General features: G+C 49.7%; 1 protein-coding gene across 1 annotated transcript in view; it reads left to right on the top strand.

Annotated features, from left to right (window-relative positions):
• LOC137311237 (cytosolic 5'-nucleotidase 1A-like) overlaps positions 1-12,397 on the top strand; it is a gene marked incomplete at its 5' end in the record, with an annotated part of 85,685 nt that overhangs the window by 15,011 nt on the left and 58,277 nt on the right.

The raw sequence follows: 12,397 nt of genomic DNA, 5'->3' as shown, positions 1-12,397 counted from the left end.
ATCTCAGTGTGTGTTGGGGGGTGTATCTCAGTGTGTGTTGGGGGGTGTATCTCAGTGTGTGTTGGGGGGGTGTATCTCAGTGTGTGTTGGGGGGTGTATCTCAGTGTGTTGGGGGGTGTATCTCAGTGTGTGTTGGGGGGGTGTATCTCAGTGTGTGTTGGGGGTGTGTATCTCAGTGTGTGTTGGGGGTGTATCTCAGTGTGTGTTGGGGGGGTGTATCTCAGTGTGTGTTGGGGGGGTGTATCTCAGTGTGTGTTGGGGGGGTGTATCTCAGTGTGTGTTGGGGGGGTGTATCTCAGTGTGTGTTGTGGTGTGTATCTCAGTGTGTGTTGGGGGGTGTATCTCAGTGTGTGTTGGGGTGTGTATCTCAGTGTGTGTTGGGGGGGTGTATCTCAGTGTGTGTTGGGGGGTGTATCTCAGTGTGTGTTGTGGGGTGTATCTCAGTGTGTGTTGTGGGGTGTATCTCAGTGTGTTGGGGGGTGTATCTCAGTGTGTGTTGGGGGGTGTATCTCAGTGTGTGTTGGGGGGTGTATCTCAGTGTGTGTTGGGGGGGTGTATCTCAGTGTGTGTTGGGGGGTGTATCTCAGTGTGTGTTGTGGGGTGTATCTCAGTGTGTGTTGTGGGGTGTATCTCAGTGTGTTGGGGGGTGTATCTCAGTGTGTGTTGGGGGGTGTATCTCAGTGTGTGTTGGGGGGTGTATCTCAGTGTGTGTTGGGGGGTGTATCTCAGTGTGTGTTGGGGGGTGTATCTCAGTGTGTGTTGGGGGGTGTATCTCAGTGTGTTGGGGGGGTGTATCTCAGTGTGTGTTGGGGGGTGTATCTCAGTGTGTGTTGGGGGGTGTATCTCAGTGTGTGTTGGGGGGTGTATCTCAGTGTGTGTTGGGGGGTGTATCACAGTGTGTGTTGGGGGGTGTATCTCAGTGTGTGTTGGGGGGTGTATCACAGTGTGTGTTGGGGGGGTGTATCTCAGTGTGTGTTGGGGGGTGTATCTCAGTGTGTGTTGGGGGGGTGTATCTCAGTGTGTGTTGGGGGGTGTATCTCAGTGTGTGTTGGGGGGTGTATCTCAGTGTGTGTTGGGGGGTGTATCTCAGTGTGTGTTGGGGGGTGTATCTCAGTGTGTGTTGGGGGGTGTATCTCAGTGTGTGTTGGGGGGTGTATCTCAGTGTGTGTTGGGGGGTGTATCTCAGTGTGTGTTGGGGGGTGTATCTCAGTGTGTGTTGGGGGGTGTATCTCAGTGTGTGTTGGGGGGTGTATCTCAGTGTGTGTTGGGGGGTGTATCTCAGTGTGTGTTGGGGGGTGTATCTCAGTGTGTGTTGGGGGGTGTATCTCAGTGTGTGTTGGGGGGTGTATCTCAGTGTGTGTTGGGGGGTGTATCTCAGTGTGTGTTGGGGGGTGTATCTCAGTGTGTGTTGGGGGGGTGTATCTCAGTGTGTGTTGGGGGGTGTATCTCAGTGTGTGTTGGGGGGTGTATCTCAGTGTGTGTTGGGGGGTGTATCTCAGTGTGTGTTGGGGGGTGTATCTCAGTGTGTGTTGGGGGGTGTATCTCAGTGTGTGTTGGGGGGTGTATCTCAGTGTGTGTTGGGGGGTGTATCTCAGTGTGTGTTGGGGGGTGTATCTCAGTGTGTGTTGGGGGGTGTATCTCAGTGTGTGTTGGGGGGGTGTATCTCAGTGTGTGTTGGGGGGGTGTATCTCAGTGTGTGTTGGGGGGTGTATCTCAGTGTGTGTTGGGGGGTGTATCTCAGTGTGTGTTGGGGGGGTGTATCTCAGTGTGTGTTGGGGGGTGTATCTCAGTGTGTGTTGGGGGGTGTATCTCAGTGTGTGTTGGGGGGTGTATCTCAGTGTGTGTTGGGGGGTGTATCTCAGTGTGTGTTGGGGGGCTGTATCTCAGTGTGTGTTGGGGTGTGTATCTCAGTGTGTGTTGGGGGGTGTATCTCAGTGTGTGTTGGGGGGGTGTATCTCAGTGTGTGTTGGGGGGGTGTATCTCAGTGTGTGTTGGGGGGGTGTATCTCAGTGTGTGTTGGGGGGGTGTATCTCAGTGTGTGTTGTGGTGTGTATCTCAGTGTGTGTTGGGGGGTGTATCTCAGTGTGTGTTGGGGTGTGTATCTCAGTGTGTGTTGGGGGGTGTATCTCAGTGTGTGTTGGGGGGGTGTATCTCAGTGTGTGTTGGGGGGTGTATCTCAGTGTGTGTTGTGGGGTGTATCTCAGTGTGTGTTGGGGGGGTGTATCTCAGTGTGTGTTGGGGGGGTGTATCTCAGTGTGTTGGGGGGTGTATCTCAGTGTGTTGGGGGGGTGTATCTCAGTGTGTTGGGGGGTGTATCTCAGTGTGTGTTGGGGGGTGTATCTCAGTGTGTGTTGGGGGGTGTATCTCAGTGTGTGTTGGGGGGGTGTATCTCAGTGTGTGTTGGGGGGGTGTATCTCAGTGTGTGTTGGGGGGGTGTATCTCAGTGTGTGTTGGGGGGGTGTATCTCATTGTGTGTTGGGGGGTGTATCTCAGTGTGTGTTGGGGGGTGTATCTCAGTGTGTGTTGGGGGGGTGTATCTCAGTGTGTGTTGGGGGGGTGTATCTCAGTGTGTGTTGGGGGGTGTATCTCAGTGTGTGTTGGGGGGTGTATCTCAGTGTGTGTTGGGGGGGTGTATCTCTGTGTGTGTTGGGGGGGTGTATCTCAGTGTGTGTTGGGGGGTGTATCTCAGTGTGTGTTGGGGGGTGTATCTCAGTGTGTGTTGGGGGGGTGTATCTCAGTGTGTGTTGGGGGGGTGTATCTCAGTGTGTGTTGGGGGGGTGTATCTCAGTGTGTGTTGGGGGGTGTATCTCAGTGTGTGTTGGGGGGTGTATCTCAGTGTGTGTTGGGGGGGTGTATCTCAGTGTGTGTTGGGGGGTGTATCTCAGTGTGTGTTGGGGGGTGTATCTCAGTGTGTGTTGGGGGGTGTATCTCAGTGTGTGTTGGGGGGGTGTATCTCAGTGTGTGTTGGGGGGTGTATCTCAGTGTGTGTTGGGGGGGTGTATCTCAGTGTGTGTTGGGGGGTGTATCTCAGTGTGTGTTGGGGGGTGTATCTCAGTGTGTGTTGGGGGGTGTATCTCAGTGTGTGTTGGGGGGTGTATCTCAGTGTGTGTTGGGGGGGTGTATCTCAGTGTGTTGGGGGGGTGTATCTCAGTGTGTTGGGGGGGTGTATCTCAGTGTGTGTTGGGGGGTGTATCTCAGTGTGTGTTGGGGGGTGTATCTCAGTGTGTGTTGGGGGGTGTATCTCAGTGTGTGTTGGGGGGGTGTATCTCAGTGTGTGTTGGGGGCGTGTATCTCAGTGTGTGTTGGGGGGTGTATCTCAGTGTGTGTTGGGGGGTGTATCTCAGTGTGTGTTGGGGGGTGTATCTCAGTGTGTGTTGGGGGGGTGTATCTCAGTGTGTGTTGGGGGGGTGTATCTCAGTGTGTGTTGGGGGCGTGTATCTCAGTGTGTGTTGGGGGGTGTATCTCAGTGTGTGTTGGGGGGTGTATCTCAGTGTGTGTTGGGGGGTGTATCTCAGTGTGTGTTGGGGGGTGTATCTCAGTGTGTGTTGGGGGGTGTATCTCAGTGTGTGTTGGGGGGGTGTATCTCAGTGTGTGTTGGGGGGTGTATCTCAGTGTGTGTTGGGGGGGTGTATCTCAGTGTGTGTTGGGGGGTGTATCTCAGTGTGTGTGAGAGAGAATCCAAACCACTTTCCACCAAATTCAGCCTGACTTACTCAAATTGTTTTAATTTCACATCAGTAACCACAGTTAAACACTTTTGCCTCAACTTAGGACTGTAGGAACAGGAGGAGGCCATTCAGCCCCTCGAGCCTGTTCCACCATTCAATGAGATCATGGCCTGTGCCTCAACTCCATTTATTCACCTTTGACCCATAACCCTTAATACCTAACAAAAATCTATCAATCTCAGTTTTGAAATTTTGAATTGACCCCCGGCCTCAACAGCTTTTTTTGGGGAGAGAGTTCCAGATTTCCACTCCCCTTTGTGTGAGGAAATGCTTCCTGACATCACCCCTGAACGGCCTGGCTCTAATTTTAAGGTTCTGCCCCCTTGTTCTGGACTCCCCCCACCAGAGGAAATAGTTTCTCTCCATCGACCCTATCAAATCCTTTAATCACCTTAAACACCTCAATTAGATCACCCCATGATCTTCTATATTTATGGGAATACAATCCTAGTCTATGAAACCTGTCCTCATAATTTAACCCTTTTAGCCCCGGTATTATTCTGGTGAATCTGCGCTGCCCCCCTCCAAGGCCGATATATCCTTCCTGAGGTGCGGTGCCCAGAACTGAATGTCATTCTCCAGATGGGGTTTAAACGGAGCTCTGCACATCTGTAATATAACGTCCACCCCTTTGTATTCCAGCTCTCCTGAAATAAAGGCCAACATTCCATTAGTTTTTTGATCATTTTCTGAACCTGTCCACTAGTTTTGAGTGATTTCTGTACTTGGACCCCTAAATCTCTCTGCTCCTCCACAGTTCCGAGCTTCTCCCCATTTAGAAAATACCCTGATTTATCTTTCTTAGATCCAAAGTGGATGACCTCACACTTCCCCATGTTGAACTCCATCTGCTGCAGTTTTGCCCACTCACTGAATCTATCAATGTCCCTTTGCAACTTTCTGCTCCCATCTACACTATTTACTTTGCCTCCTAACTTAATGTCATCTGCAAACTTAGAATCATAGAATGGTTACAGCACAGAAGGAGGCCATTCAGCCCATCAAGCCTGTGCTGGGTCTTTGCAAGACCAATCCAGTTAGTCCCTTCCCCCGCTCTTTCCCCGTATCCCTGCAAATTTTTTCCCTTCAAGTATTTATCCAATTCCTTTTTGAAAGCCATGATTGAATCTGCCTCCTTCACCCCCTCAGGCAGCGCATTCCAGATCCTAACCACTCGCTGTGTAAAAATGCTTTTCCTCATGTCACCTTTGGCTCTTTTGCCGATCACCTTAAATCTGTGTCCTCTGGTTCTCGACCCTTCAGCCAATGGGAACAGTTTCTCTTCATTTACTTTATCTAAACCCTTCATGATTTTGAACACTTCTATCAAATCTCCTCTTAACCTTCTCTGTTCTAAGGAGAACAATCCCAGCTTCTCCAGTCTCTCCACATAACTGAAGTCCCTCATCCCTGGAACCATTCTAGTAAATCTCTTCTGCACCCTCTCTAAGGCCTTGACATCCTTCCTAAAGTGTGGTGCCCAGAATTGAACATAATACTCCATCTGTGGCCGAACCAATGTTTTATAAAGGTTCATCATAACTTCCTTGCTTTTGTACTCTATGCCTCTATTTATAAAGCCCAGGATCCCGTATGCTTTTTTAACCGCTCTCTCAACCTGTCCTGTCACCTTCAATGATTTGTGCATAGACGCCCAGATCTCTCTGTTCCTGTATCCCTTTTAGAATTGTGCCCTCTGGTTTATTTTGCCTCTCCTTGTTCTTCCTGCCAAAATGTATCACTTCACACTTCTCTGCATTAAACTTCATCTGCCACGTGTCCGCCCATTCCACCAGCCTGTCTATATCCTCTTGAAGTCTATCACTATCCTCCTCACTGTTTACTACACTTCCAAGTTTTGTGTCATCTTCTAATTTTGAAATTGTGCCCTGTACACCCAAGTCCAAGTCATTAGTATATATTAATATATATCAAAAAAAGCAGTGGTCCTAATACTGACCCCTGGGGAACACCATTGTACACCTCCCTCCAGTCCGAAAAACAACTGTTCACCACTACTCTCTGTTTCCTGTCACTTAACCAATTTTGTATCCATGTTGCTACTGCCCCTTTTATTCCATGGGCTTGAATTTTGCTGACAAGCCTATTATGAGGCACTTCATCAAACGCCTTTTGAAAGTTCATATACACCACATCAATCGCATTGCCCTCATCAACCCTCCCTGTTACCTCATCAAAAAACTCAATCAAGTTATTTCAACATGATTTGCCTTTAACAAATCCGTGTTGGCTTTCCCTAATCAATTCACACTCATCCAAGTGACCGTTAATTCTGTCCCGGATTATTGTTTCTAAAAGTTTCCCCACCACTGAGGTTAAACTGACTGGCCTGTAGTTGCTGGGTTTATCCTCACACCCTTTTTTGAACAAGGATGGAACATCTGCAATTCTCCAGTCCCCCCCCCCCCCCCCCACCGTATCTAAGGAGGATTGGAAGATTATGGCCAGTACCTCCGCAATTTCCACCCTTCTTGATTGGCTGCTATCTACGTCAATCTGAGTGAACCCCTCCCTTCTTCATTAACTTCAAGTTGAAGGTTTAAGATCTCTCCTCTGAATCTAAGACGTGTAGACTGGACCCTGCCTCCCTGAGGTGCTGTGGAGAAGCCTCTAAGGTATAAAAAGCTCCGAACAGTGTGAGCCAGGACCTTCCGCACTTCTTCTGAGATAAGTAGCGATAGATGAGAGGCTGTTTATACTTACTGAGTTCCACAAATAACAGGGCAGTTGTGGGTATTTCCTGTCCTTGGTTACTCTTCCTGTATCAGCCATGTTTATTGAGATAGTCATGTTTTTATTTAATATTTCACAGACAGACTCCTCCCACTCCCAAGTCAATCACCTCACCACCTCTCACGACTGAGAATGAAAAAATCAGATTAAGGAGAGTGTGGCCAGATGAATAGGGAGATGGTTGGAAAGCAGAGGATGGAGGGAGAAGGAAGGCTGTGGGACTGGTGCGAGGTGCTGACTGGTGTCCAGAGGGCTGGTGTTGGGGCTGCTCTTATTTACAAAGTGGGGAGAATTTCCCTGCTGGTTCGAGTGTAATTTCAGAGCACATTCAGGGCGAGTAACTTTTTTTGGCAGCAAAATGAGGTGGAATCCATTTAACCCAGTTTTCTGGCCAAAACTGATCCCCCTGAATTTCCCCTGTGCTTTTTGGCCTTTCCCATAATCCGCCCACTCTCCTGAGTGGCCTTATTTACATATATGATAATGAGGGTCCTACAGCTTGGGGTTTCCTGGTTTCATACTGGCGCTGGGCCCAGGGTAACAGACCAAGAGTTAGAAGGGTTAGCCAGGGCCCGCGGAGTGAGTTGTTTGTCAGTCTGAAGAGTGCGGAGAGCTTGAGTGATGAATCCTGCAGCTGGGAATTAGTTTTTGCAGCAATATTTGGCCATTCTGCCCCTACAAAGACCTGGACTTTGTATCATTAATCCTGACGGTGTGAGACCACCGGGAGATTTTCACCCTCTCAGTGAGGGCTTCTCAGAAGCACGTATAGCCTTTCCCTGTGGGCACTCCCATGTCTGTCATTATCTTGGAGGAGGAGGAGCAGCACAGGAAGGAACAGAGAGTTAGGAGGTGTTGAAGGAGGACAGGTCCCACCAGGTATTAACCCCCCTCACCCCCCTCCATAGATTGTACAGGCAACACAGGTTCGACTTGACCATGAGACCCACCTCCTGCTCCCTCAACCCTATTCCCGCTAAATTTCTGACCACCCAACTTCCCTTCCTGGCCCCCATGTTAGGTGATATTGTTAACAGTTCCCTCTCCTCAGGTACTGTCCCCTCCCCTTCAAATCTGCCGTCATCACCCCCTCCTCAAGAAACCCACCCTTGACCCCTCTGTCCTTGTAAACTCCCGCCCCATCTCCACCCTCCCTTTCCTCTCCAAAGTCCTTGAATGTTTTGTCGCCTCCCAAATCTGTGCCCATCTTTCCCACAACTCCATGTTTGAATCCCTCCAATCAGGTTTCTGTTCCTGCCACAGTGCTGAAACGGCCCTTATCAAAGTCACAAATTACATCCTCTGCGACAGTGACCGTGGTAAACTATCCCTCCTCATCCTTCTCCACCTGTCTGCAGCCTTTGACACATTGACCACTCCATCCTCCTCCACCGCCTCTCCTCCATGGTCCAGCTGGGTGGGACTGCCCTCGCCTGGTTCCATTCTTATCTATCCAGTCGTAGCCAGAGAATCTCCTGCAACGGCTTCTCTTCCCACTCCCACACCGTTACCTCTGGAGTTCCCCGAGGATCTATCCGTGGCCCCTCCTATTTCTCATCTACACGCTGCCCCTCGGTGACATCATCCGGAAACACAACGTCAGATTCCACAGACACTGATACCCAGCTCTGCCTCATCACCGCGTCCCTCGACCCCGACACTGTCTCTCATTGGTCACATTACTTGTCCGTCATCCAGTACCGGATGAGCAAAATTTTTTTCCAGTTAAGAAAGACTTGCCTTTCCTGACCTCAGGATGTCCCAAAGTACTTTACAACCAGTGAAGTACTTTCGAAGTGTAATCACTGTTGTAATGTAGGAAATGCAGCAGCCAATTTGTGCACAGCAGGATCCCACAAACAGCAATGAGATAACTGACCAGATCATCTGTTTTCAGTGATATTGGTCGAGGGATAAATATTGGCCCAGGACACTGGGGAGAACTCCCCTGCTCACCTTCAAAATTATGCCATGTGATGTTTAATGCCACCTGAGAGGGCAGACGGGGCCTCGATTTAATGTCTCATCCAACAGTGCAGCACTCCCTCAGCACTGGAGTGTCAGCCTAGATTTTGTGCTCAAGTCTCTGGAGTGGGAGTTGAAGCCACAAACTTCTGACTTAGAGGCGAGGGTGCTGCCAACTCAGCCATGGCTGGTACCTGTGGAGAAGACCAAATTGAACATTGGGAAGACTCGTGTCTCCGGCCCCACTACAAGCTCCCGTTTCCTCACCCCCAACACATCCCTTTCCCAGACACTGTCTCAGGCTGAACCAGATTGTTCACAACCGCGGCTATTCAACCCTGACCTGAGCTTCTGACCCCATATCCTCTCCATCACAAAGACCGCCTACTTCCACCTGCTGCCCGTATCCTGTCCCACACCCAGCACCTCATCCATCTCAACTACATTGGCTCCAGGTCCCTGTTGGGCGGAGACCCTTGAAATAGTGTATCGGCACCAGTGCTGTACTCATTAGTGCCAACCTGTACCCACCAGTGCTGTACTCGTTAGTGCCAATCTGTACCCACCAGTGTTGTACCCCAGTTAGTGCCAACCTGTACCCACCAGTGCTGTACTCGTTAGTGCCAATCTGTACCCACCAGTGTTGTACCCCAGTTAGTGCCAACCTGTACCCACCAGTGCTGTACTCGTTAGTGCCAACCTGTACCCACCACTGCTGTACTCGTTAGTGCCAATCTGTACCCACGTGTTGTACCCCAGTTAGTGCCAACCTGTACCCACCAGTGCTGTACTCGTTAGTGCCAACCTGTACCCACCAGTGCTGTACTCGTTAGTGCCAATCTGTACCCACCAGTGTTGTACCCCAGTTAGTGCCAACCTGTACCCACCAGTGCTGTACTCGTTAGTGCCAATCTGTACCCACCAGTGTTGTACCCCAGTTAGTGCCAACCTGTACCCACCAGTGCTGTACTCGTTAGTGCCAACCTGTACCCACCAGTGCTGTACTCGTTAGTGCCAATCTGTACCCACCAGTGCTGTACTCGTTAGTGCCAATCTGTACCCACCAGTGCTGTACCCCAGTTAGTGCCAACCTGTACCCACCAGTGCTGTACTCGTTAGTGCCAACCTGTACCCAACCAGTGCTGTACCCATTAGTGCCAACCTGTACCCACCAGTGTTGTACCCCAGTTAGTGCCAATCTGTACCCAACCAGTGATGTACCCCAGTTAGTGCTAACCTGTACCCACCAGTGCTGTACCCCAGTTAATGCCAATCTGTACCCACCAGTGCTGTACCCCAGTTAGTGCCAACCTGTACCCACCAGTGATGTACCCCAGTTAGTGCCAACCTGTACCCAACCAGTGCTGTACCCATTAGTGCCAACCTGTACCCACCAGTGTTGTACCCCAGTTAGTGCCAATCTGTACCCAACCAGTGATGTACCCCAGTTAGTGCTAACCTGTACCCAACCAGTGCTGTACCCATTAGTGCTAACCTGTACCCAACCAGTGCTGTACTCGTTAGTGCTAACCTGTACCCACCAGTGCTGTACCCCAGTTAATGCCAATCTGTACCCAACCAGTGCTGTACCCCAGTTAGTGCTAACCTGTACCCAACCAGTGCTGTACCCATTAGTGCTAACCTGTACCCAACCAGTGCTGTACCCCAGTTAATGCCAATCTGTACCCAACCAGTGCTGTACCCGTTAGTGCTAACCTGTACCCCAGTGAGTGCTAACCTGTACCCAACCAGTGCTGTACCCCACTGTAATACAGCTCAAAATGCTGCCTCCCAGACACATCCCTAGTTTGGGAAAACAGACTGCAGAATTATGCAGCTGGTGTTGTTCAGAATCAGGAGTACACAGTGTGAAAATTTTACACATCCACAGTCTCACTTTACAGAAATCCTCCAGGAACTTCACTGTCACCCAAGTCACAGCCTCAGTGTAAAACTGTCCCTGATAGGCTCAAACAGTCCACTCAATGTAAAACTATCTGTGATAGGCTCAACCGGTCTACTCAATGTAAAACTGTCTGTGATAGGCTCAACCAGTCTACTCAATGTAAAACTATCTGTGATAGGCTCAACCAGTCTACTCAATGTAAAACTGTCTGTGATAGACTCAACCAGTCTACTCAATGTAAAACTGTCTGTGATAGGCTCAACCAGTCTACTCAATGTAAAACTATCTGTGATAGGCTCAACCGGTCTGCTCAATGTAAAACTGTCTGTGATAGGCTCAACCAGTCTACTCAATGTAAAACTATCTGTGATAGGCTCAACCAATCTACTCAGTGTAAAACTGTCCCTGATAGGCTCAAACAGTCCACTCAATGTAAAACTGTCTGTGATAGGCTCACCCAGTCTACTCAGTGTAAAATTATCTGTGATGTGGAGATGCCGGTGATGGACTGGGGTGGACAAATGTCAGGAATCTTACAACACCAGGTTATAGTCCAACAGTTTTATTTGAAAATCACAAGCTTTCGGAGCTTTGCTCCTTCGCCAGGTGAGTGAGTGAAAGGTTCTAAAATCGCATAGCATATATTAGGCTGGGAGACTATCACACCAATCAAAGGTGGTGTTGGTGTTCAGACAGATTACATCCCAATATACTGAATACACAATGGGTCAGATTACAAAGCCAGAGAGAGAAAGAGACCCGAAAGGCAGAGAAAGAGAGAGAATGACCAGTTGTATTAAAAACAGATAACTTTTTTTCTGCTGGTGGGGTAACGTGTAGTGTGACATGAACCGAAGATCCCGGTTGAGGCCGTCCTCATGGGTGCGGAACTTGGCTATCAATTTCTGCTCGACGATTTTGCGTTGTCGTGTGTCTCGAAGGCCGCCTTGGAGAACGCTTACCTGAAGATCGGTGGCTAAATGTCCTTGACTGCTGAAGTGTTCCCCGACTGGGAGGGAACCCTCCTGTCTGGTGATTGTTGCGCGGTGTCCGTTCATCCGTTGTCGCAGCGTCTGCATGGTCTCGCCAATGTACCATGCTCCGGGGCATCCTTTCCTGCAACGTATGAGGTAGACAACGTTGGCCGAGTCATAGGAGTATAAACCATGTACCTGGTGGGTGGTGTCCTCTCGTGTGATGGTGGTATCTGTGTGGATGAACTCGGCCAACGTTGTCTACCTCATACGTTGCAGGAAAGGATGCCCCGGAGCATGGTACATTGGCGAGACCATGCAGACACTGCGACAACGGATGAACGGACACCGCGCAACAATCGCCAGACAGGAGGGTTCCCTCCCAGTCGGGGAACACTTTAGCAGTCAAGGACATTCAGCCACCAAACTTCGGGTAAGCGTTCTCCAAGGTGGCCTTCGAGACACACGACAACGCAAAATCGTCGAGCAGAAATTGATAGCCAAGTTCCGCACCCATGAGAACGGCCTCAACCGGGATCTTGGGTTCATGTCACGCTACACGTTACCCCACCAGCGAACAAATGTTATCTGTTTTTAATACAACTGGTCATTCTCTCTCTCTGCCTTTCGGGTCTCTTTCTCTCTCTGGCTTTGTAATCTGACCCATTGTGTATTCAGTATATTGGGATGTAATCTGTCTGAACACCAACACCACCTTTGATTGGTGTGATAGTCTCCCAGCTATGCGATTTTAGAACCTTTCACTCATTCACCTGACGAAGGAGGTAAGCCCCAAAAGCTTGTGATTTTCAAATTAAACTGTTGGACTATAACCTGGTGTTGTAAGATTCCTTACATTTAAAATTGTCTGTGATAGGCTCAACCAGTCTACTCACTGTAAAACTGTCTGTGATAGGCTCAACCAGTCTACTCACTGTAAAACTGTCTGTGATAGGCTCAACCAGTCTACTCACTGTAAAACTGTCTGTGATAGGCTCAACCAGTCTACTCACTGTAAAACTGTCTGTGATAGGCTCAGTTGTGTGTAAACTGGTCTCTGCCCCTGCCTC

Source organism: Heptranchias perlo, unplaced genomic scaffold (genome assembly GCF_035084215.1).
Source record: "Heptranchias perlo isolate sHepPer1 unplaced genomic scaffold, sHepPer1.hap1 HAP1_SCAFFOLD_315, whole genome shotgun sequence".
Classification (NCBI taxonomy): Eukaryota; Metazoa; Chordata; class Chondrichthyes; order Hexanchiformes; family Hexanchidae; genus Heptranchias; species Heptranchias perlo.
The sequence above is the reverse complement of the archived record's forward strand: the minus strand, read 5'-3'. Positions and strand labels throughout refer to the sequence as shown.